General features: G+C 38.4%; 1 protein-coding gene across 1 annotated transcript in view; it reads right to left on the reverse strand.

Moving 5' to 3' along the window:
- SMURF2 (SMAD specific E3 ubiquitin protein ligase 2) overlaps positions 1-26,437 on the reverse strand; it is an 88,755-nt gene that overhangs the window by 61,407 nt on the left and 911 nt on the right. The window lies entirely within an intron of this gene.

Here is a 26,437-nt window from a genome sequence, read left to right on the forward strand (position 1 = left end):
TGCTACACTGCTGTTAATGTGTGTTGTACTGATAATGAATAGACTATGCTTTAATCTGAATAAATCTCCCAACTGCTCTGCTGCCTCTTGCCAAAAATTCCCTTTCCTCCTCCAGACTGTGGTTGCATTCCAATTACACTGCTGATTGGAATGAAACTACTGGGGGGGGGGGGGGGGAGAGAGAGAGAAGATAAAAAACAGAAAACCCTCATTTTCAAAATACTGCATCTAAAATCAAAGCACAATATTGACAATTTAAACACATTGATAATCAATCTGTAAACATTTGGTGACATTTTACCAGACTCTATAGAAGAGGTTTCTTAGAACTAGAATTTAGGAAGAGAGTACACATTATACCCTAGTTTCTTTTAGTACTTCTCCCAAATTTCTATGTTTTTGCTGAACTGCTGGCATGCTACATAGCCACTTACATTTTTTCTGTGATTTGCCTTCCAGAGCATATCATAATTCCAGAAAAGACATGAACCAAGATTTCTGCAGGGAGTTGGGCAATAAAACTTCATATCATTCAACTTTCTGGGTAACATGTGGCAAAAGCTTATACACACACACACGTATGTATGTGTGTATATATATATGTATATGTATGTGTGTGTGTGTGTGTGTGTGTGTGTATATATATATATATGTTTTATTTTATTTATTTATTTATTTAAGGATTTTTATGCCGCCATTCAGCCAAAAAAGGCTCTCATGGCAGCTTACAAAAGTATTTCTTGACAGTCCCTGCCCACAGGCTTACAATCTAAAAGACATGACACAAAAGGAAAGGGGATTGGGAGGGAGGGGGGAAAGGAAAGCAAATTCAGGCACTACAAACTTAGTTGCAAAGTTCAGCAGTTACAGATGAATGTTCCACCTCCCAATTGCAAAATTGTTTGCTCCTAGGAAAATGGCTTGAATCCAATGGAATGACAGAAGCTTCTACTAGTACTAGGGAGGGTTCTCCAGTTTATGCTAAGTCCTTCTTCTCCCTGCATCTTTTTATGCAAGATCCCACTATTCTAGAGCAGGGACTCACAACCTTTCAGACTCAGCCAGCACGGCCAATGGTCAGTGATTATAGGGGTTGTGGCCCAACAACATCTGGAGTTTCACAGGTTGCCCATTCCCAGGAGTAGCTTTTCAGAGGGCATGGGGCTGCAGCAGGAAGGAACAGATGGGGGAAACCTGTTCTGTTACTGGATTCAAGCCAATGTTCATTGATCTATTCTGTATAAGCATAAATACATTTTTGCAACTTTATAAGGTTAAATCCAAATGTTAGCAGATTTTCTCCCTCTCTCCTCCCCCCTACAACCTGAAAATCTGATCTGGAGAGTTTTCCAGCCGTCTTGGTTCCACTAAAAGAAGCAGTTCCATCAGCAGAATGTCACCATTATTCAACCAATAGTATTCTATACATTGTTAATAGGGGAATCTCCACAAATTTTAATGTTTCATTTTGAATGTGGCAGAGTAAAAATCCTAAAACTATTTTTGCACAAGTATTATGCCCTAAATCTAAATCAGCATTTTAAATTGTGATTTTTAAATCACCAAGAGAAGGCCATCTTTAAGCCACTGACTTAAATAGAGATTTCCATTTGTATTTGAACTTCCTAAACAAGCATGCATACTAACTGCTTGAATTAACAACTGAAAATGTGATTTACAGCTAGATAGAGCCTTACTACCTAATACATTTTATTTGGCTTCCCATGGGTTTGTTGCTGCCTTTGTTCTTTCATTTAGAAAAGCAGCCTTTAACTCAACACATTTAATGAGGGCTCATGAATCCAATTTTAGCAGATAAAATTCAGTATTCAAATCATATTGTGAATGTTTCTAAATAATTTATAACTGTCCTATTGGCTAGCACTCATACTTTCTTCCATGAAACAGTCCACCCACCTTGGAATCATGTCTCAGCCATTTTTTGTGCTGGGAAGGTCATAAGTACTTGGTCACTAACAACCAGCAACACATTGTGGTGCCTATGAATTGGTACACATTTTCCAGCCACATGAGAATAACATTTGTCATCAATTTACTGATGGTCTTGGCAAAACAAGAGAGCAACTATTTCTTGCAGGCCATTCTACTCTTAGGCACTATCCCTAAATCCCTTCTTAGCAACTAATTTTAATGAGGGGCCAAATAGAAAGTAAGTGAGAGAAAGCCAGAACCCCTCCTTCCCAAAGCAGTCCCTCCTCCACCACAGCTCTAGCCACTACTATCAAGTTCATATTATGTGAAACAGCATGTGATGGAGAGATGAACACGCAGAAGGAGGGTTCTGCCTCATGCTTCACGTAATTCACTCTCTCTTCTGCTTTTCCCTCATGCATTTCCCAACTGGGTGTATACCTTTTCTTGTGTTCACCACCATCTCGCCTTCTTTAAGACTTAGAGGGATAGAGACAGAATCTGGCAACCAGGGGAGTTGGATAATACATTATATAAGACCATATAAGGCCAAAATCAACCCAGAAGACATGAGTTGCTGACGAAGTTTGGGTTGTCATGCTTGCCTTGTACTATGAAATCAGGGCGCTTCCACACAAAGGTTTTATTGTGCAATCTTCAAGCATGGAATTGTATTGGGGTGGGGGAATGGGTCCAGACAACACTGTCTTCCATTATTATTATTATTATTATTATTATTATTATTTATATAGCGCCATCAATTTTCATGGTGCTGTACAGAACAAAATAAAACAAAATACAAAACACCCTGCCATATGGATTACATTCTAAAATCACAGTAACAAACTAACAGGGAGGGGAAAGGCCAACCAGCATGGGGGACAATAAACCAGCATGGGGGACAATTGTAGCCCTCCTATGTTTCCCACCATTTCTTCTTGGGACGGGGAGGGTGTTCTGACCACAAAAAAATCTGTTAAGAAGAAAAAAATGGAATAGCTCCACAATGCCTTTTGATTGGTAAAACTAGGAGCTGTCCAACTGGAAGCATCCTTAATTCACCCTGAAGCCTGTTCACAGCCTCTTTTAGGCCTATAGCACTGGTGGACAAGATAACAGGAGCATATACTTTGTGTATACAAACATACAATTTTCAGCAAGGCTGCATTCTGCCCTTGGTCAGAGCTATGGGACCAGAACATTTGCTGTCTTGGGAATATGAAGGAATATAAAAGCAGTGTTGAATGCACATGTGGAATTGCAATAACCTCGACTGGATAGACACTCCAAGCATGCAGAGGAATCAATTAAAGTAAAGGGCAGAGGAATGAGAATGTTTTGGTGTTCCACACCAAAACCTTCCCCACCCCCTCTCTACCTTTCACCGACATGTTTAAATGGTTAGTAGAAACCTAGCACTCACTGCTAGAGAGTGATGGGGGAAGGGGCACGGCTCAGTGATACAGCATATGCTTTGCAAGCAGAAGGTCTCAAGTTCAATCCCTGGTATCTTCAGATAGGGCTGGAAAAATTCCTGACTGAAATCCTGGAGAGCCATTGTCAGTCAGCGTTGACAATACTGGGCTAGATGGGTAAATGTATAAGGCAGCTTCCTATGAGAATCAAAGCACCTTTTCATAATTAGAGATAGGAAGCAGTCCAACAGGGTGCATGTGAAAATCTCTTTTCTTTAGCAATTTGGAAAAGATTGCCTCACAATCTCAAAGCAGTTGCCTCTTAAGTGCAGCCCATTTACCTCCAGAAGGAGAAAAACATAAAACTAAACTAAAAAGAAACTGGGAGATAGGCAAGCCCACATGAAATGTGAATCTCTCACAAGATAAAATCCAGTACTAGACTATGATCACTAACTTCACAGTGATTTAGCCTTAATCTAAAAGAGGCAAGCCCACATGAAATGTGAATCTCTCACAAGATAAAATCCAGTACTAGACTGTGATCACTAAATTAAAGAGTCAGATTAATCAAAATATGATTAATAACTATAACTGGCCTTTCAATACGCTAATTGTTTTAATGACATAAGAACATAAGGTTATGCTGGATCACACTGAGGGTCCATCTAGTCCAGCACTCTGTTCACACAGTGACCAATCAGGGACCAACAGAGATCAACAAAGCATGACATGGTGCAACAGCACCCTCCCACCCATGTTCCCCAGCCACTGGTGCACACAGGCTTACTGCCTCAGATACTGGAGGTAGCACATAACCATCAGGGCTAGTAGCCATTGATAGCCTCCAGGAATTTATTCAACCCCCTTTTAAAGCCATCTAAATTGGTGTCCATCACATCTTGCGCAGTCCATCTAGAAAATATTCTATTAGCCTGACAATTATTAATATATATATTTTTAGACCACACAAGAGCAGAATTATGTCAATGGGATGTACTAATGAATATTAAGATAGCATTTGAGGGTTTTTGTGATGCATAATTAGTTCATTACTGTAAATAGAATCAACAGGGGGAAATTGTGTTGCATTCTCAGCGTTTGAGGAATGAAATTGAAAATTCACACAAACTCAAACATCGTTTTAAATTGATATCCATGTCTAAATAAATCAGAATTCTGCTACGAACACTAAGTAGCTGATCAACCATGCATTTCCAGTACCTAAAAATAAATAAATAAATTTTAATAAAGTACTGTGAAGTATAAAGATACATGCTTTATATCATGCATTATTATTTTTAAAAATTGCCATTTTATTAAGCTTATAACAATGCTACACTACAGTATTTTAAAGTTTCCACAGGAAACTGAAGAAGGGGAAAGATAAAAGCTTTTGGACAGATTTCAATTTTTGTTGTTTAATCGTTCAGTCGTTTCCGACTCTTCGTGACTTCATGGACCAGCCCACGCCAGAGCTTTCTGTCGGCTGTCGCCACCCCCAGCTTCCCCAAGGTCAAGTCTGTCACCTCCAGAATATCATCCATCCATCTTGCCCTTGGTCAGCCCCTCTTCCTTTTGCCTTCCACTTTCCCTAGCATCAGCCTCTTCTCCAGGGTATCCTGTCTTCTCATTATGTGGCCAAAGTACTTCAGTTTTGCCTTTAATACCATTCCCTCAAGTGAGCAGTCTGGCTTTATTTCCTGGAGTATGGACTGGTTTGATCTTCTTGCAGTCCAAGGCACTCTCAGAATTTTCCTCCAACACCACAGTTCAAAAGCATCTATCTTCCTTCGCTCAGCCTTCCTTATGGTCCAGCTCTCGCAGCCATAGGTTACTACGGGGAATACCATTGCTTTAACTATGCGGACCTTTGTTGTCAGTGTGGTGTCTCTGCTCTTAACTATTTTATCAAGATTTGTCATTGCTCTCCTCCCAAGAAGTAAACGTCTTCTGATTTCCTGGCTGCAGTCAGCGTCTGCAGTAATCTTTGCGTAGATACACTGAAATCTCTGCATATGAACAGTGCCATCCTTCTTACTGGAGCTTTTTACTAGAACTCCAAGATCCACCAACTGGAGCGTGGTGCAAAACTAAACAGAGCTCACAGTATTTCCACATAAAAATCCACTTCTGTTTACCACAAGCTTTCATAATTTCAGCTGTATAATCTAGGATGGGGGGAGTTATTCTGTTACTACTATTGTTAAATAATTGGGAGTCAAATCCTTGCTGATCCAGCTATCTGCGCTTAAGATTCCTGAGTGACTTACGGATATACCCAAATGGAGTCTGCCTACATTTGCCATGTTTAGACTCCTGTTTTAAACATCATGTCTACTTCACAGTATTGTTTTACAGTAAACAAAAGGCTTCCTTTTCCACCACTCCTCCCATTTTCTTCATTCTAAGCCAAAACTAAAACGAAAAGAAAATACGCACACTGAATTCTTTGCAGAGATAATATACCCATGTTTCTTTGACTTATTCTATAATGGATTCATGTCATCTCTGCACTAGTTCTACACATTAATTTAATATTGTTTTCAAAAAGTATGCTAGAAAATGGAAAAATAAAAATAACATACATTCAATATACAAGTAATTTCTATTGTGAAATAAGCAGAACCCTCCCCTTCAAAGGGTACTTTCATTGGTCTGTTTCCCCACCAATGGCAACTATAACGTTTATAATACCTGAAACCAAAGAGTAAACACTTCCTATGTACCAGATTTCATAAGCAGTGCTATTGTTGCTAGTTTTACACTCCTAAGTCTATTCTGCTAGCACTTTTGACTACCATGAGGATGGGACACAAACAACAATCCAACCAATTTAGGTTTCAGTCCCCGGTGTATCCAATCAGATGTACTTAACTATTTAAGATGCCCAATCAAGCAATGTAGACGGGCACTGCAAGTGTGAAATCAGATGTCAAGCAATTACCTGCTGTTGTTTGACAGGATGCACATAGGATACAATGGCTCTATCCTGAAGGTGTGACTGGAAAGCGAGTAGTGCCTTCTGGACCACTTGCATTTGTAGAAGATTTATGTAGTTTGTCTCTGCTCTGGGCTCCACAGACTGTGTACCCAGAGGGGCCAGCAGTGCGCCCCCCATCCCGATAAGGAAGCATTGGAGGTGACTGTTCTGCACGAAGAGTCCTTCTAGAAGGGGACACCCTGGAGGAGATTCCCCGGGACAGTTCACCATTAGGTGTAATGAGCTTTGTTTCTGAAATTAAGAGGCCAGTAATCTAGTGCTTTCAGCTTTCTTCAGTGGTCAGTACCGTAAGGTGTTGTTGGTGATTTCTGTTCTGCCCCATGGCCTCTGGTTGTGGGGCGCCACAATACACCATTCTATCCCCAGTGTTCTGTAACATCTACATGAAGCCACAGGGAGAAATGATCTAGAGGTTAGGGCTTTGTTGCCACCAATATGCAGATGATGCACAGCTCTACCTTTCTCTTCCATCTAAGAATCCATGGGAGGCAGGGGAACTTTTGAACAAATTACTGGATGCAATGCTGAGATGGATGAGGGAGAACAAGCTGAAACTTAAATCAAGAAAACAGAGATTCGGTAGGTTGGGAAGTCAGCACATTTGTTTATTTATTTTATTTTATTTTATTTTTATTTATTGCATTTATATCCCGCCTTTTTTCCTTCAAGGAACCCAAGGCAGTGTACATAATCGTCCTCCCCTCCATGTTATCCTCACAACAACAACCGTGTGAGGTGGGTTGGGCTGAGAGTCTGTGACTGGCCCAAAGTCACCCACTGGGTTTTCATGGCTGAGTGGGGACTAGAACCCGGATCTGTGGTAGAGTAGAGGTACTCCTGGAGAGTCATAAGTACTAGCTGTGGCTAGAAGTGTTTTTGCAGGTTCCAGCTTATGTGGCAGTTGCTGCCCTATCTGGAATTGTCAAACCTGCCTCAGTTATTCATGCACAGGCTTACCTCCAAACTGGGCTACTGCAGTGCTTTAAGAAAAAATGAAAGCTGTGTTTTCTTAATTACATTTTGTATTTGTTTTCATATTGATAGTCAGTCTTGAAGTACAATAATTCAGCTTCCTGACATGTTTATGCAAGCAGAAATTTAGTTAGATTCTCCCTTTGCACTTGATTTGGAACTTGGTTTCCACTAGTGCAATGTCATTTACATTAGTGAAGGGATAGGAAATCTCAGGATCACTGATCCAATGTGCCCCTGCTGGGGTCCCCAGTATATCATTTGCACTAGTGCATGGGTGGAGAACCACAGGCCCTCCTGGGTGTTCCATATGACCACCTCCCCGTCCCAGATACCAATTGTTTGGTGGTTTCCTAGCTTTTATATAACTTTCCCCCCATTTTAGGAAGTTGAAATGCCTCTCCTAAGACTTAATTACTGCCAGTTAAGAAGCTGAAGATGAAATATGCCCCAACCAATACTGGAATGAAGCCCCTGAGAAGTTCTTTGAACTTGACTTGAGCCCTTGAGATGAAAGAAGTTCCACAACCCTGCACTAGTAGAATGACATTGTTGGATATAATCCTATGTTTCAAAACTGAAGGAAGAGATTAATCTGTGTTAATTTTTTACTAGTACAACAACTATGCTATCAAATATATATTTTAAAATCTAATCAATAATCTAAAAATGACAGCTTTTAGACAACAAAGTTAAGGCAAGTTATGCTGGATGCTGAATCGAAAGAGACAAGAAATCTGAGCACTAGTAGTTCCTGGCTAAATCTATTTACATTTTACTGATGTATTTATAACTTCAGTAATTACTTGCAAGAGTTCTAGAAAGAAGTTTGCTATTTATACAATACTTACAATGGATTCATTTTTATGGTTTCTGCAGATGTGTGTAAAGGTAAAAGGTTTAAATATTAACCAATGTATATTTACTCTAACAGATAAACTTGTCAGGAATAGGAAGGTTTCTTCCCATTTCTCTGCCAAGATCAAGATTTTATTTCCTTTAAGAAAAACCTAGTGAAGGATTTTATAGTAACCCTTCCCCAAAAGAAAAGAAAATTGCTATCTTCACTGTCCATTTTCATAGTTGTAATATCATAACTGTTCTAAGGGAGGAAAAAGGCTTTATGGAAGTCACATGGTTGCCACTGAAAGCAGCAGACCCATATTTCCTCCTCTTCTCTCCCCTGATACTAAACTAATAGATGCAATAACAACTTCAAGTTTATCATAGAATCATAGAGTAGTAGAGTTGGAAGGGGCCTATAAGGCCATCAAGTCCAACCCCCCTGTTCAATGTAGGAATCTTTCTGCCTTCCCATTTGTACAGTTGTCTTTTGTGGGGATAGGAAACCTCAAAGTACAATAACACCATGTCATGCATTATATTTTACTATATGTCACTGTGAGAGACAACATTTTGGCAGACCTTTTTGTACATAAACAATGAATGTAGCAGGTACCCTTATCCTATGTCTCAGTTTGTGTTGTGCTCTAAAATGAATGTAAGAGGTCTTTCTAAGGTCCTTTTCTTTTAAGGAACACAAGATCTACATATTTTAATGTACATAAATGTGAGATTCTTTCTGATAATGTGACACATTAAGAGTAGGTCTGGCATTAGTCAACTTTTCTAAAGGAGAATATGTTGTTTTCCATATTGAATGTGTCTAACATTTTATATTTTTAACACAATTGTAATTCCTACATTAAAACCAACATACCCTATAACTATATAGATTAGTAACTACATAATCAGTCAATTGGAAGGAAATTCCTGAATGAATATGAGTGACTGCTCATTTCCTTGCACCAAGACCTGCTAGAAACCAAAACAGCTATTAACAATTTTAGGAATAATATGAATGACTGGAATTCATCATCAATTGGTTTCAACTGACTTCCCCTCTTCATAAGATCATAGTAAGCTGCCTTATTCCAAGTCATACTGGTTGTCCATCTAGCTCAATGCAGTTCTACTACACTGATTGGCAGTCACTCTCCAGGGTTTCTTCAGGTGTATGTAGCACTCTCTCTCTCTCTCTCTCTCTCTCTCTCTCTCTCTCTCTCACACACACACACAGAGTTCTTTGTCACTACTACTAAATCATGTGATGCTTGCTTCTACCCTGGTCTTCCTAAAATTAACTTACAGCAGTACAGTTTACTGAGACTGTTTTGTGCTGTATATAGGGATATAGCTTAAACTAAAGTCACATAAGTAACAATACAAATTTCTATATTATGAAGAAAAACATAGGCCACTGTATATTGGATGTGAAGAATTCTGCAGCACAGGACACACTGAGACAAAGGATAAGGGGGATATAGCCATAACCACATATTTGGTCATTTATGAGCCAAATAAGTCTGAAATTTAAACTCTCTCTGCTCAGTGCTCATCCCATTCGGAGACGGTGAATCATTTCCCATTTGGCAACCTTTCTGCCTACAAGGCTGACTTCTGTAAGGCTTTTCCTGTATTCTTGTTATAGGTTAACTAGTTTTGTATACCTGCTTTTAAGTAAAGACTCTTATTGCCAATTGTTGGACTAGACTTTGTCCTGTTTACCAGACATCATTAATCATTCCATTCCACTAAAGTGATGGAATAAACCTTATTAATAGCCCCAGTATATCTTGTGTGTGTGTGTGTATTAAATGTTTGTATATATTATATACATTCTGCAGCAGCAGAACAAAATCATTTATTGACTGCATTTGAACCAGATGGGTCTTTCCAATAACTACATTGTTTTAGCTTTTCTGGATCTTTTCTTCTTGAATTCCAAAAATTGCTAAGTGTTTTCTATAATAGCAACAAAAGGTATCCGTCCTACTTATTCAGACAGTAACACACAGAAAGCACAACTTTATAAACAAGTTTAAAATCAGTTTCTTGTAGGTTGGGATGGGTGGGTTGTAATTATTGTGAACAGAAGCTCAGCTAATTCCTCTTTAATTTTTTTTATGCAGACACAAGCTTGGAGAGTGAGAGGAGAGAAAAAGGAACAAAAAAATACACTCTGTGCACACTAAAGGAATGTGGCGATCCATCTGTTTAAATATTATAAACTAAGCTAAATCTACCAAGTCATAATTTCAAAGAATCAACAAATAGTAACACTTAACATTCCCAGGCTGATAGCATCTGTTATGTAGAAATAAACCTGTTTCTTTAGTACTAACCTAACTCAGATTGGATACTTTTAGGGTGATCATAATTTTACCTCAAAAGCTTTGGGTGGACTGAAGCTATTTAGAAGTGAATACCTACCTATGTTATTATTCACATGACACATAAGGAAAAGTGAATCTAGATTTATACTATGCAGCTGAAAAAGAAACATAATTTATAGAGTAGTTAGCCTTAAAACTGGAGGCACCAATAAGTTGCCATTCTGCATCACCAAAAATTAATAATCTCAAATGCCTTAAAGATACATTCTGATGAGTACATTTCTCTGGAACAGAAATGAAATAGCTATCTGTTGAATCCAAAGGTGCTTTTCCTCCGATGGAGGAAGGAAATATTTGCATCCAACAAATGTTAGGTGAGTGGGAAATGGAAGGTCAAAGCAGTACTAAAGTTCATTTTGTGCACTACCTTATCAGGTTTTGAGCTAACCACTTCGAATTGTTGCATTACGCAGAGAATATACCCATTTTTATTAACAAAGTTTGTCTACACACCTAGCTGCAAGTTTCCAAGACAGCTTTTACTCAATCCTTAATGTCCCAAAAGAAACTGATCTCTAGAATGTATAAAAAACAATTTAGCTCATTAGCTGTGGGTTGGATCCAGATTGTCCCTTCTGTAAATGGAAGGGCTCCTGTTCACAGAGGAATGAGATCTAGCAGAGGCTCCCACCAATTTTCACCAATTTCCCTTTATTTCTGCAGCCTTCCATTTCATATCCCAAATGGTTCCAAAATGTCTTTCAACTCTCCAAAGCAGCTTTACAGGAGAAAGGAGGTATCCGTGAAAATTGTCTCCCACAACAAGAAAATCCAAAAAACAGAGTTCCACTCAGAACTCTGGGTCCAAGCCTGTGTTTTTCATGCCTATGATTTAAATTTTCAGAGCATCCCATGATGATGATGATGATGATGATGATGATGAACCAACTCTTATTCATTCCACAATTGTGCCAGATAAAAATTGTTCCGTCTTCAAAGCCACATTTAAAACAGACATCTTTGCTATATTTAAGAACTTGTATATTTTAATTAAAAGTTTAATGAACTGAGGACAGTAAATCTGTCTCTAATGGTTACATTAGAAACAGAAGCTAGCTCCAATGGGGGAGAGTAAAAGATATTTTTCTCCTAAAATGCCAATTTACATAACCTGTGCATTCATTTTAACAACCACTATGACCACCACCAAATTTAATAATTACGTTTCTATTCTTGAGAGAAGTGGCAGGGGCTATTTCTCTATATGCTCTACATTACAGAAAACCTCATATTGGGTTCAAAATCTATGATAATACAATTCTAACAGGAGAAATCTATGCTTGTTTACTCGAATACAAGTCCCACTTGGGGCTTCTTCTTTAGTGAGCATATTGTGAACTGCAACCTTGGTCTACTTAAAAGCATTTCCAAGGAAGAACCAACATCTCTTAGTTCTCTAAGTATGAAGCTAACTTTAAGTAAAGTAAAATAGAATGTTTATAGCCACTGTGAAAACAGAGACCATGCAAACTATTGAAGCTGGGGGCAGAACTCGCATTGATTTTAACAGGATTAGATTACAACTTCAAAATTTACTAATTATGTAGTTGTGATTGTCAGCATATAAATACTCGTTTGTGCTCTGTGCTGTAATTCCACTTGTCAGAGGTTTCAAAAGTAGTTTTAGTGTAATGCAGATTTAAATGTATTCATTATATTTCATGGACTATATTTAATTATTTCTATTATTAAGCAGCCTAAAACAGGCCAAACTATTATTAGAGATGTGTATTTCATCAGAAAAAAAGAACATGCAAACAGCTAAAAAGTATCAACAATAACTTCACAATTTCCTGCACTGACATCCCTGACCTAAGCTTTCATATATATTACCCCTTCTCCCAAGAGCCAAACTAGATTATTCTGTACATATGGCTGCTGCCCGAATAGGAGCTGCATATTTAGCTCCATCCCCCATAACATCCTTTTGTGTTGTGACATCACTATGTTCAGTATCCAACCCCACTCACTGAAGCCAACAATATGAAGTGAGGTAGGCATGGTTCTAGATGGAATACCTAAAGATGTGGACCAGTCAGCTACATATATAACTGGATGGTTTAACGTATTATTTGTGGCACATATAAGAAAACCCACAGGATAAAGACAGAGGGACAAAAAATGATGTGACAATTTTCAGATCCCTTTTCATATTACCTTCACAGAATGCCATTACTGAAACATGGCTACTGCGTGCACTGCAAAGGTTATTTAGAAGCCCGAAGGCCATGTGAAAGAAGCCCATACCATGGTCCCTCTCCATGCTAGAACTGGCCCAGTTTCTGGATGAGGCAACATCAGCATAAAGCAGGAGTGAACAGAATTCAGGTTTGAGGGATCTACTTTTTTTATTATTAGAACCCTGTGAAGAACACCCAGGAAAATCAACACCTAGGAAAGTAGTGGCCTGATCTAACAGAGAAAGAAGAAAATGTTACTGAGTTAAATGACAAAGCACACATCCACATACAGAAGTGCTCCAAGTGTGATTATTTTGTTTTTAACTTACCCTTTGGCAAATTACTAACATGGTGTGAGAATTACCCTTTGGCAAATTACTAAGTCAAATGATATGATTTATAGGTGACTAAAAATCAATACTACACTTTTCACTGGGATATTACATGAGCAAAACTGGATGAAGGATTGTAGTATGGTTTCTCATTTTAATTTAATTCATTATCAAAATAATTTAACCAATTCATCCTTCTTCCCGACAGTACTGCTATGAAGTTTAAATGTATTTGCACAATAAAAAGTTGCTTGAGAAAACTTTTAAAGAACTATTTTGGATTACAGAATTATAGTTGTGATCAATATTTCCTAGTCTATAAACACCATATGTATCTACCATCTGCTGTATAGAAATGCAAGTGACAAGTTCATGACCAGCACTTAAAAAATCCAAGACATCACTGAAAAGCAGAAAAACAAGTTTTCCTTCTTTGTGGAGCTTGATAATGTCCTTCCAGCCAATAAGACTGAAGGGTGGGCAAAAAAACGAGAAAAACAGCTTGCCATAAAGGCATCTCTCCATAAAGAATTGAAGATGTTCAATTGAAAAAATCATGGAAATAAGCTGACAGTTTGATTCACTTGAAATAAGATTACAAGATTAGGGTAATACACTGACCACATGATTTCAGCAACTGACCCTAAAGGTTTTAGCACTGACACTATTTATTCCCAATTCCACCACATAATAAACAAATAGTATGAAATATTAGTTGTAAGAGTGTCATGCATACATCATAGCCCCATAAAATTGGGCTAATATGAAAACCTGATTGTCCAATAATGTAATTACTTCTTTAAATCTGAGCCACAGTCACTGGTTTATAGAAAATCATTTCAAAGAAAAGCATGTGTTTGTTTCCCCCCACAATACCAGAATCAGTAGTTTCTAAGAGGAATCTGCCAATATATAGTTTACACATCCCTGGTAATTAAAGTTACACTGGACCTACAAAAGAAATGTTTCCTTTAATAAGAAAAAGATATTACCCACAATATTACCCACAACATAATTACAGTATGCATCTTAAACAAAATTCACTAACAACCACTGGAATACATGCTTCTGGACAGAGTCCTCTTTGAAGCCCAAAAACACAAGAGGAATGGACCTGAAGCATAGGGAATGTTGCATAATATTGTCCAAGATAAAGGAAAAAGAAAAATTCTGAAATCCATATCACCATAATTTTCTTTTGGCCAACAAGGTACCTTCACTTTTCTAAAATCATGAAAACCATGGGTAGGATGGGGAGAGTTTTAACTCATTATAATTATGTATTCATTAAATATATCACCCCTTCTTCCTCCCAAATGGTTCAGTTGATTCATTCCTCATAGATAATTTCAAATTGTATGACTGTCACAAGAGTATCATTATGCTTTGTACTTCCCAACTACCTCTCCACACTACTGGCTGTTTATAGGGGCACGGAAGCAAGCAAGCGCACACACTGATGTCAGGTCACAAAGTAAACTGCTAGGTGTTGAGCGGAAGGGCAACACTTGACACAGTGTTGTAATTTTCAGTGGCAGCCCCTATGTCTTTTATTGTGCCCTTATGCACACACCTTGGCACAGCTGCACTTAATTTCAACCAGTCCTATTCTTCCCTCCCAAGTCTTTTCTACTCTTCCAAATCTCCAGGAAGCAGACAGCTGCTTTAAACATCAAAAACCTTAGAAACATTCCTATACTGTTACACACATACACTTTTTGCTGCAGAAACAAGATTTGCCATGTTTTCTATCCTATTCTAAAGGCTTGGGATTGAGAAAAAAAATACCTCAGTACATACCTACATCATTTGTACATCTACAAAATATACGTATGCAGAGATGAGAGAATTTCACAGGCATGGCGTAGCTAGTGAGGGCTTTGTTTTCCTATGCTGGCATATTGGATTCTGAATAAAAGATGTTTGGTGACATAAAACACGCAGTCTCAGACATACTGGGGTCATATATGCTACCATAATTCAAACCCACCATTGTGACCTGTGCCCAGAAAATAATAGGGAGTCACACCAGAAATAGTATTAGTAATGTGATTTCAGCTATCAACCCACATTATGAGACTTGGGCCTTAGCTAGACGGGGCAAACCCCGAGATTGTCCCTGTGCATCCATATGACGCACAGGGGATCCCGGGATCAGGGAGGGATCATCCCTCCCTTGCCCCAGGATCCCTCCCTCCCCTTTGGGCCCCTTTTTCCGCGGTCTCTGGCTGAGCCCGAGACCGCGGAATGTGTGGCCCATTGACGCGGTTTGAGCTGGCTCCGTGCGATTTTTTGCCGGGAGCCACGCTGCACCCATCGGGGGTAGGATGGGGGGAGCAGGAAAAGTACTTAAATTTTTTAAAAAGCTTACTTTTAGCGCACGAGCATTCATGCGCTCCTTTCTCTTTAAAAAATAAAAAATGGCGGGCACGACGCCTCTCCTCCTGAGGTCGTCGTACCTCACGTGTAAACGGAGGAGGGATCTCATATTAATCACAACGCGAGATCTTCCCTCCTCCGTCATGGACTATGAGAGGTGTAGCTAAGGCCTTGGTCTACAACAGTTGAATCCAAATGTAAGGTTCAGACATAATACCAGGAATGCTAGTTTGATAGGGAAGCACAAACTATTTTATGCCAGATCAATGTTTGGAAGGGCAGATGGAAATGTGCAAGCCCAAGGCTCCTTCCAGGCTCACTCTACAGCCACAATTGTGTATGCATCCACCACAAAGTAACACCAATTTGAATATACATGCATTTACACAATAAACACTAAATATAGCACCTGCTCTACTTCTGGGAAAGAGAGGTGCATGGATACCAGAGAGGTTCCATTCAGCCAAAACAGGAATAAAAAAGCAATGTATTCATATTAGGAAAAATAATGGTATTTCTTTTCTAAAAACAATATGGAGGGAAGATGCAGCTTGGTATTCAGGGACTTTCTGGAGGCAATTCCTATTCAAGTCCAGAAGACAAAATGCATCTCTGCAATAATTATACCCACAGGACTATTTCATTTGTTTGTAAATGTATCACTACCAAGCTGCAACTCTACCACTGAACTTTAATTTAGTGCCAGTAAATGTGTTAGGGACTGTATAAACACTTCCTGCCTAAATACTTTTCTGTTTGCATTAGATGGACAGCAGGTGATGAGGTGAAGAGAGAGACTAACATCAAAACGAAGTGAGGACTTGGCAGGATGAACTAGTATCAGAAAGGGAGGCTAAAGTAACGGTTTTGTGAACCGCCCAGAGAGCTCCGGCTATTGGGCGGTATAGAAATGTAATAAATAAATAAAGGCAGTTCAGGAAAGGAACTGCAGAAGTAAAGTTTTAGAAAAAGGAAGAGATACACAACCCAATAAGCAAGAGGGTGAGAAGGCTACTTAAGAGAGCCCTCCTTTTTACTGAAGGGAAACAGAAGAAAATCCTGAGTAGAAAGAAAGCACAGGACAAGATATTGCTTCTAAGAAAAGTTAGAAATTTAGAATTGTGTGAAGAGCAATCCATTATAAGACTCTGAAAAGAAGAGGCTGGTATTACCATATCAAAAGGCACAAATGAAGATATTGTACTATTGCTTGTTTCAAGAAAGTTTTGGATACTTGTTGCAGCTCAATCTTATGCATGTTTAATCATATTCTCACTTTGTTCAATGAGACTTGTTTGCAAATAAGAGTATATATAGGACTGATGCTTCAGCCTTCAAGTAAGTGAACTTAATTAGTATCCCTACCTTGTTTATAAGCAGACATAATTCTACAGTACAATTCTTACTCTGCTGTTTTAATTAATATATGAATTGACTACTACGACTGTTATTGTTGTTGAAGTAGTAAACTGCCCTGGGATAATTTCTGATGAAGGACAATAAAATATGAAAATAAATACAGAAGGCATATAAGCAGTATGGCCAAAGGTTTTGAATTATGCCTTTAGGCTACATAAAGACTCCATTTAGTTGCAAAGCAAAATATGCTAATTGCTAGAACAACCAGTTAAATCATATGAATGGTTGCTCAAGAAATCTATGAATTTCAATATGGGAAACTTGATTTAAAGCAATCTTGTTAAGAGAAAACTTGATTGGCATTGACCATGAGACACAGGCTGTGTTCAGACAACAGGACAGTCAACAGTGGGGTAATAATCAACTTTACAGTTGTTTTTCTAGGGGGTACTCCCCACAAAACATAATAATTAACCATCACAATAACCCACCACTGACTATTTAACCCACTGTTGGTTATTTTGTTGTCCAAACACAGTCACACTATTTTTTATCATATTTATCTCCTAGTTTTCAACCAAAATCGATTCCAAAAATTTTAGAACAGGCAGAATAATTTTGAGAAATTAACAATAAAACTTGTTAAGAGAGAGCCATACACTTCTAAGAGTACTCTCCCAGACTGCAAATATGCTCCTTTAGGGGGAGAGTAATCCCTTCCAGAAGAGGAATAATACCGCCTCCCAATTCAGTTGGGTCTCCTAGAGATATAAAGGCCTGGGGAGAAGCAGAAAAATTCAGAGGGAAAAGGTATTTCCCTCATTTCCAAGGACTTCCCATCCTAATTATTCCAGTTGAAAAATGTTGTGGACCACAAAAAAAGAAGAAAACCGTATGAAGTATTTTCTCCTTTAAAATGAGTGAAATGCTTTTCAAGAGAAAGTTTTACTCACTATGTGTGGAACGAAGATTCTTACATATAACAATCTTTAGCATTATTATTATTATTATTATTATTATTATTATTATACCACCCTTCATCAGTAAATTCCAGGGCAGTGTACAAAATTCATTAAAATAATTAACATTGAAATAAAATCCACAAAAACACAGGAAGTCTAGCTAACCTAGGCTCTAAAATCAGGAAATGTTTGGTTAAGTTTTTAACAGGCGTCAAATCATCATCAGGGTTGGCATCTACATGTGCATGCAACATTATAACTAGGCCCTAATCTGCAGATCTCAATGAACAAGCAGTTTAACAAGGAAAGAAGGGCTCTCAGGTAACCTGGTCCCAAGTAGAACCCCATATGTCAATAACATCATCTTGAACTTGGCCCTAAACATATTGGCATAAAGACTAGCAACTTTACCTACAAAGTATTTAGCCAACAGATTACAAAGAGACTCCATGAATTCTAACACCCCATTTGTTAGAGAAGCATATTTCCTGTGTATACAGTAGACATATACAATACTCAAATCCATGATGAATTTCTGCACCTCGTAGCATATAGTATAGCAGTTTGCTGATCTCTAGTACTGGGTATACTCACAATTTTGCTTGTACAAAACAAAGACATTTTGAGGCTGCAAACCTATGTGCACCTACCTGGTAGTAAACTCCTTTAAACAGAATGGACATTACTTTCGAGTAAATATGCACAGGATTTCACTATAAATTTCATAAATATGCCAAATATTACAACAGCACATGCCAAGCTATAAATGATACCTTTTATGGAGTTAAAGCAGTAAAATAAGCTTAGATTTGCTAAGAGAGTAAGAATTACATGTATTCCAATTTTTACCCAGGGAAAAACACTATCCCATCCCCATCCAAGTTTTGAAAATTCTACAATCTAAAGGTCTATTCAATACCAACAACTCAAGTCTTACATGAACTAAACTTCAGTGTATAAGTCATCATCCAGCTCATTACTGACTGCAAACCTGGGTTCAAGACCACCACCATGGAAGAAATGAAATTAGTGTCATCAGCCTTCTGTGGACACCAAACTCCAGACAAGTGCACAATCTCTCCCAGTGATTTCATGATGTTGAAGAGCATTAGAGACAAGTATTGGTTAAATGTGGTTTGCAAGTCTGGTTTGGAAGGCAAGTGGAAACCATAACTTGCATACATAGATGTCATGACAAACTATGGTTTGTGTCAAACAGGAAATAACTAACAATCCGAGTGCAGAAGGGAAGGGGAACACACAAGCTCCAGGCACATTTCCAATCTTCTAAACTGGGATTTGAAAGGTCAAGAATATGTGGTAACCAACCCTCTGCTCAGTAATTGAATTCAGTTGTTCCATTTTGCAAATCTTTATTTCTACTTATTTCCATGATGAATTGACTAACATAAAATCAATGGTGAAAGCAGAGTGTGCCAGGCCAGAAAACATTCTACACATTTTCATCTTGGAGCTTAGAACATTAGCAAAGTACTATGTGAGCTCTAGGAAAACTTGTAAACCACACTCATAGTTGCATGATATTTTACTATTAGAGATGCATGAGGTCACCAACATTTACATTAGCTGCCAAAACCAGAAAAAATAACAGTATTCTTCCTAGTTATATTCTCCATGTTAAAATCTATTGAGCTATTCTTGAGGGTAAAGCTGAGTGTTTGGTATATGACTGTGTATGGGTTACACCTGAGTTGAGCCTGCCTGGAACATATGACATTAATCACTGCCCTAAAGGGCAAGGGAGAAGACCACACTCTTTATTTTAGCTTCAGTTGCCTGCTCCTATCATATAGCATAATTATTACTCCTCTTAATCATTACTAAAATGCTAAGAACTGACAGTTGTATGTTGCAAGAATTGATCAATTTCTGCAAGCCTGCAATCTGTAGTAGTTTTTTTTTACCATGATTGCCTAGCAATTCCTTAATAAACAAAAAGTAGATAATAGCATAATGCTTCTTTTCATTTGACTTTCAAAAGTGAGCAAATGTGAAGAAACTACCCTGTCACTAACACTATTATCCTCCTCACATTATGAAATAGCTGTGATAATCAGACTTTCCGGCTGAAGTTCTACTGGTAACAGGAAATTAATGCATAGTCTAGTCTGAGACTTGGCATTTAAGATTAAACTTTTAAATGCATTTCTGAAAGGAATGGTACAAAGAAGTCAAGCAACTTATGACAGAAAAGCAAAGAAACCTGGAGACACAACTACTTTATTGTTTGAACTGAGGAGATCCTGGGCTTCAGTTTTAAGTTACTGTATTCTGAAAGACATGGGAGTGGCCATCAGGCTGGAAGTCAGAGAAGTATGGTTTTAACTTGAAGTTAACACCTTCAACAGACAGTCTCACCATTGTGTCTGTTTCTTTACATACAAATTAAAATTAAATATTCTTCGCTCAGCTTTCCAGGTTCAATGAACTGAAAAAAATAGCAAGTATCCTAACTAAGGCTACAATCAAGCATATACACTTTCCAGGGAGTGAGTCTTATTGAACTCAATGAGACAAGACATATACTATATATATCTACTTCGATTTATCATGTAGTTAGTGAAAGACAGGAGAGAAATTCTTAGAATTTAACCTTCCTCATGATTAATTCCAACAGCACTTCTACAGACTGACTCATGCTTTAAGAAACAGCTATCAACCTATTTTACAGCTGAAGCTGTTATTACTTATTAATATGCAAAAGCCTATACACTAATCAACCTTGTACATTCAAGCTTCAATTGCCAAAAAATAATATTCCCATTTATCAGCTAAGTTCTATCTGGAGCAATACAGAAGCAGTGTATGCTACTTCTTCAGAGAAATGCAATAGTTTGTGATTGTCTATAATTTTTCGAAGCCAGAGACTGGCTTCGAACGACATGATAGCCTGTGGTGGGTTAAATAGTCAACGGTTGCTTATTGTGTCATATGCCAGGAGTTTTTCACACCAAGGTTGATTATTCGGCTAAAATAATCAATGCATATAACCAACGTTGTGCAGAGTTGATTATCTGAACAACTGTTGGTTATTGTGTTATGTGTCAGCACTGTTGACGTTCCATTGCACACAGTTTTTTATTTTCAGTGTCTACAGAGTCCCCTGGCAAGTGTGACCAACGTGGCAGCTGCTGCTCTAGTCCAGCTGGCAGAACTTGCAATGGCTGATGGGATACCAGCAGGAGGACTGGGGGGGGAGAGGGCAGGGGATGTGTCAATCAAACACACCAGTGACTAACAGTGAACTCGACGCTGACCTTATTCCACACCACAACCGATTATAATCATGTTGTGTGGGGAGTACTCCCTCGATATTCAACCATGGAATTGACTATTAACCCACCATTGACTATTGTGTTTTCTGAATGCAGCCACAGACAGGCTTGAGCACTACGACTAGGACTTAAATATGTGATAACTCAACCCAGTAAATAGATTCTAAAATTCTATTAAGGACAGATTCCATTTAGAAGTGAGAAAATTGCAAATAACTGTAATCTAGATCCATCTCCTCAAGTAAAGTCAGCAACCACATAATCAAAGGACAAATTAAGAAGTGTGTATTCAATGTAACTGCAATCTGAGAGCTGTAGCTACTAGGACAATCCATTTAATTCTTGAGAATGCCATCAGTTTTAGTAAGAAGATCTGCTCCACTAATACTAGCTAAAAAGGTTATGGGTGTTTTTCCCCCTCATTTTCACGATCTATGTTCTGTTGTTTTGTTGATATTCACAATAAAAATGTAAAATTAAAAAAAATCTAAAGTAACCTCTGTTAAGCTCTGAGATCTGATGCCTAGCAAAAAAAGGAAATCATATGTAAAAACCACACAAAAGAACAATAAAACAAAATATGATGTTGAAGTGTCAATGGAGAAAGACAAACAAGTCTATATAAGTGTCAAAGGAACACCAAAAACTGTAATGCATTTTTTTTTATTTTGAACCAGTCATTCCACTATAGATTGTTTGAATACATGCCCTTTGAATTAATTTTGTTCCAGCCCATACTTTTAAAAGTTGTGAACAATACCATAGTTTTTAAAAAGTAAGTATGAAATTACTTGGCCTGCATGAAGTGCCAGCAGATGGTAAAGATAAGGCTGTAGAAAGAAAACACTCGTTGTTCTTAAGAAATGTAACCAAGAAGCTGAAGGCATTTTGCTACAGTCTTTAGCAATCTTAGCAAAAGTGCTTTTGGAGCAGCACTTTTTCCAGCCACCACAATCACAGGAATTTCTGTCAGGCATGTACATGTGAGTATATGAGAAGAGTGAGGATTACTTGCATAGGGTAAGAAAGTGTGTGAGATGGCCCTTAGCTTTTATTCTGATGTATTCCTCAATGGCATCTTCTTCCCCATCAAGCAAATAACCTCTACATTTATCATTAAACAAAATAGAACTAAGAAGCTAATATGACAATACTGATGCTTCGTTGACTGATGCTTATTTGACTAAATGTCAATCAGGTAAGTTCCCATGTTGTTATTGATGGTGTACCACAGATGCTTCCCTGCTAAGATTAGGAGTCAGCAATCTTGTGAATCCACAAATTCATACAGGAATTGAAGGGGAAACATCAACAGTATTTTACACTCAGTTTCAAACCATCTAAGTTGCCATTACCTGCCTACTGTATACCAGCACAATTTTTCGTGTAGATAATTGTACCAATATAGTGTCAAGTACCATCCAAAACATTCGCTTGTTGGTGTGTCAACTTAGGTCGTTTTCACAAGTGACATATGCAGCACAATCTGAAGTAAATCCCAGTAAGACTTACTTTTAGGGCCTTGCTAGACCTGCCACCGAATCCGGTGGTGAGGAGGGGCCAGGCCACGCTAGAAGTAGCGCGGCCTGTCGGCCCCATCTACACCTGAGGCGTGACGGGGCCAAGGGGAGCCCCGTCGCATCCGCCATTTCCCCCCCTTAAAGCAGCCGCGTACGCAGGAGCGCACCAACGGCCAAGTAAGTATATTAAAAAAAAAAAAGCCCCCCCACCTTCCCTGGCCTCCGATCCCCCCTCCCCCCATGTCCCCACCTGCTGTAAGCCGCTGCCAATGTCCCAAGCCACTCTGTGCTGTCGCTGCCGACGATGTCCCCAGCCAGCGTTTCCTGCTGTCTGTCCCCCGGCCTGTGATGCCTGCAGGCCAGGGGACATGACAAAAGCAGGAAACGCTTTTGTCATAGGCGTCATCAGCAGTGGCACAGAGCGGCTTGGGACATCAGCAGGTGGGGACATGGGGGGGAGGGGGGATCGGAGGCCAGGGGAGATGGGGGGAATCAAGGGACGGGGGGGCGGGAGCACTGTGGCCCATCCGCCGCTTTTCCCGGCTTCTCGCACATAAGTGCGGTAGCCAGGAAAAGCGGCAGAACACTCCACACGCCCACGATTTCGGCCTCAGCCCAACCTAAGGCCAGGACCGCAGGAAAAACGGGGCTAAAAGGGGTTTCAATTACCCCGGGCCCAGGGAGGTTTCACCCCTGCGTGACCCCGGGATCCCCTGTGTGTCATGTGGACGCACAGGGGCGAGCCCCGGGCTAAACCTCCATCTAGCAAGCCCCACAGTCTCCAATGAGTCACTTCTGAATACCGTGAACTCTGGAGAGACAGCAGCACAAGGCCATGTTTAAAAACAAAAACTTGTGAATCAATACAGCTTTTTCATGTCATTTACAGATGAACAAAGCCCAAACAGATTCAAGGATCAGTTGGAGGGGGTGGGGAGCCTTCTAAGGCCACTAACTCCCTTTCAGCATCCAATTAGACATGATAGATAACAGTGAACCATCTCCCTAGCCTACTTACATGGACAACATTGTCATTGGTAAAGTCAAATCAACAGTAATAAAAGTGCAAAATCATATCTGGATAATTACACTGTACAGCCAGAAACCAGTCTTCATTCTGATAACCAAACACATGGTAATCTATTGTAGGTTGTACAGTGATGTTTTGGCAAATAAAGAGAGACAAAGTGAACATTTACAAAAACTACTATGAAAAGGCTTGGGATCCTGTAAAATTAGAAGTATGTCTCTACAGTGGTTATAGAACAGAGATCTAAATAAACCGTTAAACACTTAGTGCAAAGGTATGCCAAACATTTTTCAAACATTCTTAAAGCCTCACAAAGAATCAACCTTTTCTTCTAAATCAGGCCTAGGCTAAATATTTTATTTGGCTCCTCAAGATGGACAGAGAAGTTGGGCATTAGGTCCAAATCAGTTCTTGGACTCACATCAAACACTATCCTGTCATTTATCCAGTCAGTCAAAACAATGTTTCCATCTAAAACTTTTAATGTTTATGTCCTGAAAACAGCTAATTGAATCCAGTTTTTCCAATCCATTTTTCACAGTCTATACTGTCGAGTTCTGAGATAATGAATTTGAAATAAATAAGTATTACACACTGATTACAGACTTAATCCAGGGCAAGAGTAAATGTTAAAGCCAAAACAGAAGACTGCTAGTTTCATAAAATCTAAAAAACCTGTCAAGATTCTAAGTCTACTTGGAAGTAAGCCCCAATAAGTTCAACTAGGCTTATTCTTAAGTAAAGGTGTATAGGATATTTGCAGCCTAAAAGTATTTTAATTTCAAATAAGTTTAGCATTTATGACTTCATGAAGTATATTTTAAACCAAAATGGTTAATCAAAACCACAAAGTACATGAGATTAAGATATTCCAAAGCAACCTCTGAAAAAATCACTTACAGCTCAAACCAATGCAAGTTTCCTCAAATGTCCCTCTGAGTAAAAAAGTGTGCACTGGATTGCAACCTTAATTTATTTTTTAAATATTTAAACACTTAAGGGTGCAATCCTATGAACGATTAGACAGAAGAAAGTCCTAATAGTCCCAGTTGGAAGTTGAAGGACTTTTTTCTGTCTAAACATGCATAGATTGCACCTTAAGATATATATTTTTAAATTTCCTTTCAGAAAAAAACTTCAAATGCAAACTGTATAGTTAGCTAAAACAAAATGTTTCATCTTAACAATCATAAGCATTTTGACTGCTTATTATTTTTTTATAACCAGCAGCTATAATTTCTCTAATACTTTATTATTCAAAGTACATTACAATACTTATCAATTCTTCCTTGTGAGCCAAACTACTCTAGCTCCAATTTTACAAATCAAATATTGGAACTGTCATTTTCCCAAGGCTCCTAATCTACTACTAGACCACACTGGCTAAAAAGACCACCACCATAGTGTTTTTACCATTAAATAAAAACATAATTTAAAACATCACTATTCCCTTTTTGTCTCTTACCAGCAAATATGAGTGCTTCACAGGGCATTATCGTGAAGGAGAATCCTACATCTTTACATATAAGTGGAAATGGAAACTGAAGTAGGAGTGCATAGGCCAAAGACAACTGCCTAAAAACATTTTCCCCTCAAGGCATTACCAGGTTTTCAATGTTTAAAAGCAAGTTTTTGTTCTGTAGCTTAATAAGCATCAAAAACAGAACCACAACTATTCCACATTCCAATCAAACATTGTTGTTCCAAGAGCCTGTTTCTAAGGAGTTTACCAGAATCCTATAAAGAAACACTCATAATAGTTTAATTGAGCTCAACAACACAATGTAAACAATTTTAAATGTAGTATATTTTATCATTAGAAATAAGTTTGGGGCTGCAATCCTATGAACACTTACTTAAGAGTAAACTCCATTGAACATGGTGGCTTGGATCCAATGTTAGACAAGTGGAAATCCACTCATGCAACAGGGCTTCCTTTAGATATAACCAGTAGGACTTACTTCTGATTAAAAATGCCTAGGATTGCACTGCAGATAAGTTAAAATGAGAACCATTTTCTTACAATTTGTTTGGATTTAATGTGACTGTTAAAGATTCATAAGGAACCACATGCAATTGTTTAAAGCTAAAATAACAGCACATAACTGAAATTATGTTATTTCAAAACATGCAAAAATTATATTAACAATTTTGAAACCTACCTCAAACTGAATTAACATGTTAACGCCCAGCAGTCCTATTCCTTTGCATTTTATACATGTTTTCCCCTAAAGCTGAAATCTTACAAACATTTAATTGGGAGTAAGTCCCTTTTAAAATGTGCATAGCAACAATATTTAAACTGCAACAAGATCCAGCAAGCCACACATTTTCAGATTTCTTTCCATCTGCGAATGTTTTCTACACAATGATATAAAATGTTAGTTTTTAATACCCAGAAGATTAATGCTCTTACACCCTACAACATGAGAAACTATATCAAGATAACCTTACACAACCTTCACTACGGAAGTTGATTCAGGCTGGGCAGCACAGCAGATCAAAACAAAGGGTACAAAGAGGCTGACAACTGATTCAAGTTTATGCTCAAATAAGAGAGGATAAAGTATTTTCTGGCCCTCTCTGCTTTAGAACTTATAATGACCTATCAGTGACATAACCCTCCAGCATCCTAAACTGCAATATTTGATTTCACATACAATAACCTGTTTTTAGTGCATTTAATTCTCCTAAATCCCAAAAATATTGGAATTGGAGGACAGATTAAAACATTAGGAGGAGTACCCGTCCCATATACAGCAGAATGCGTATTCTGGAGCTTCAGATCTACTTTTATAATAGTGTTCAACATTTGTAATA

The sequence above is a fragment of the Elgaria multicarinata genome, chromosome 3 (genome assembly GCF_023053635.1).
Source record: "Elgaria multicarinata webbii isolate HBS135686 ecotype San Diego chromosome 3, rElgMul1.1.pri, whole genome shotgun sequence".
NCBI lineage: Eukaryota > Metazoa > Chordata > Lepidosauria > Squamata > Anguidae > Elgaria > Elgaria multicarinata.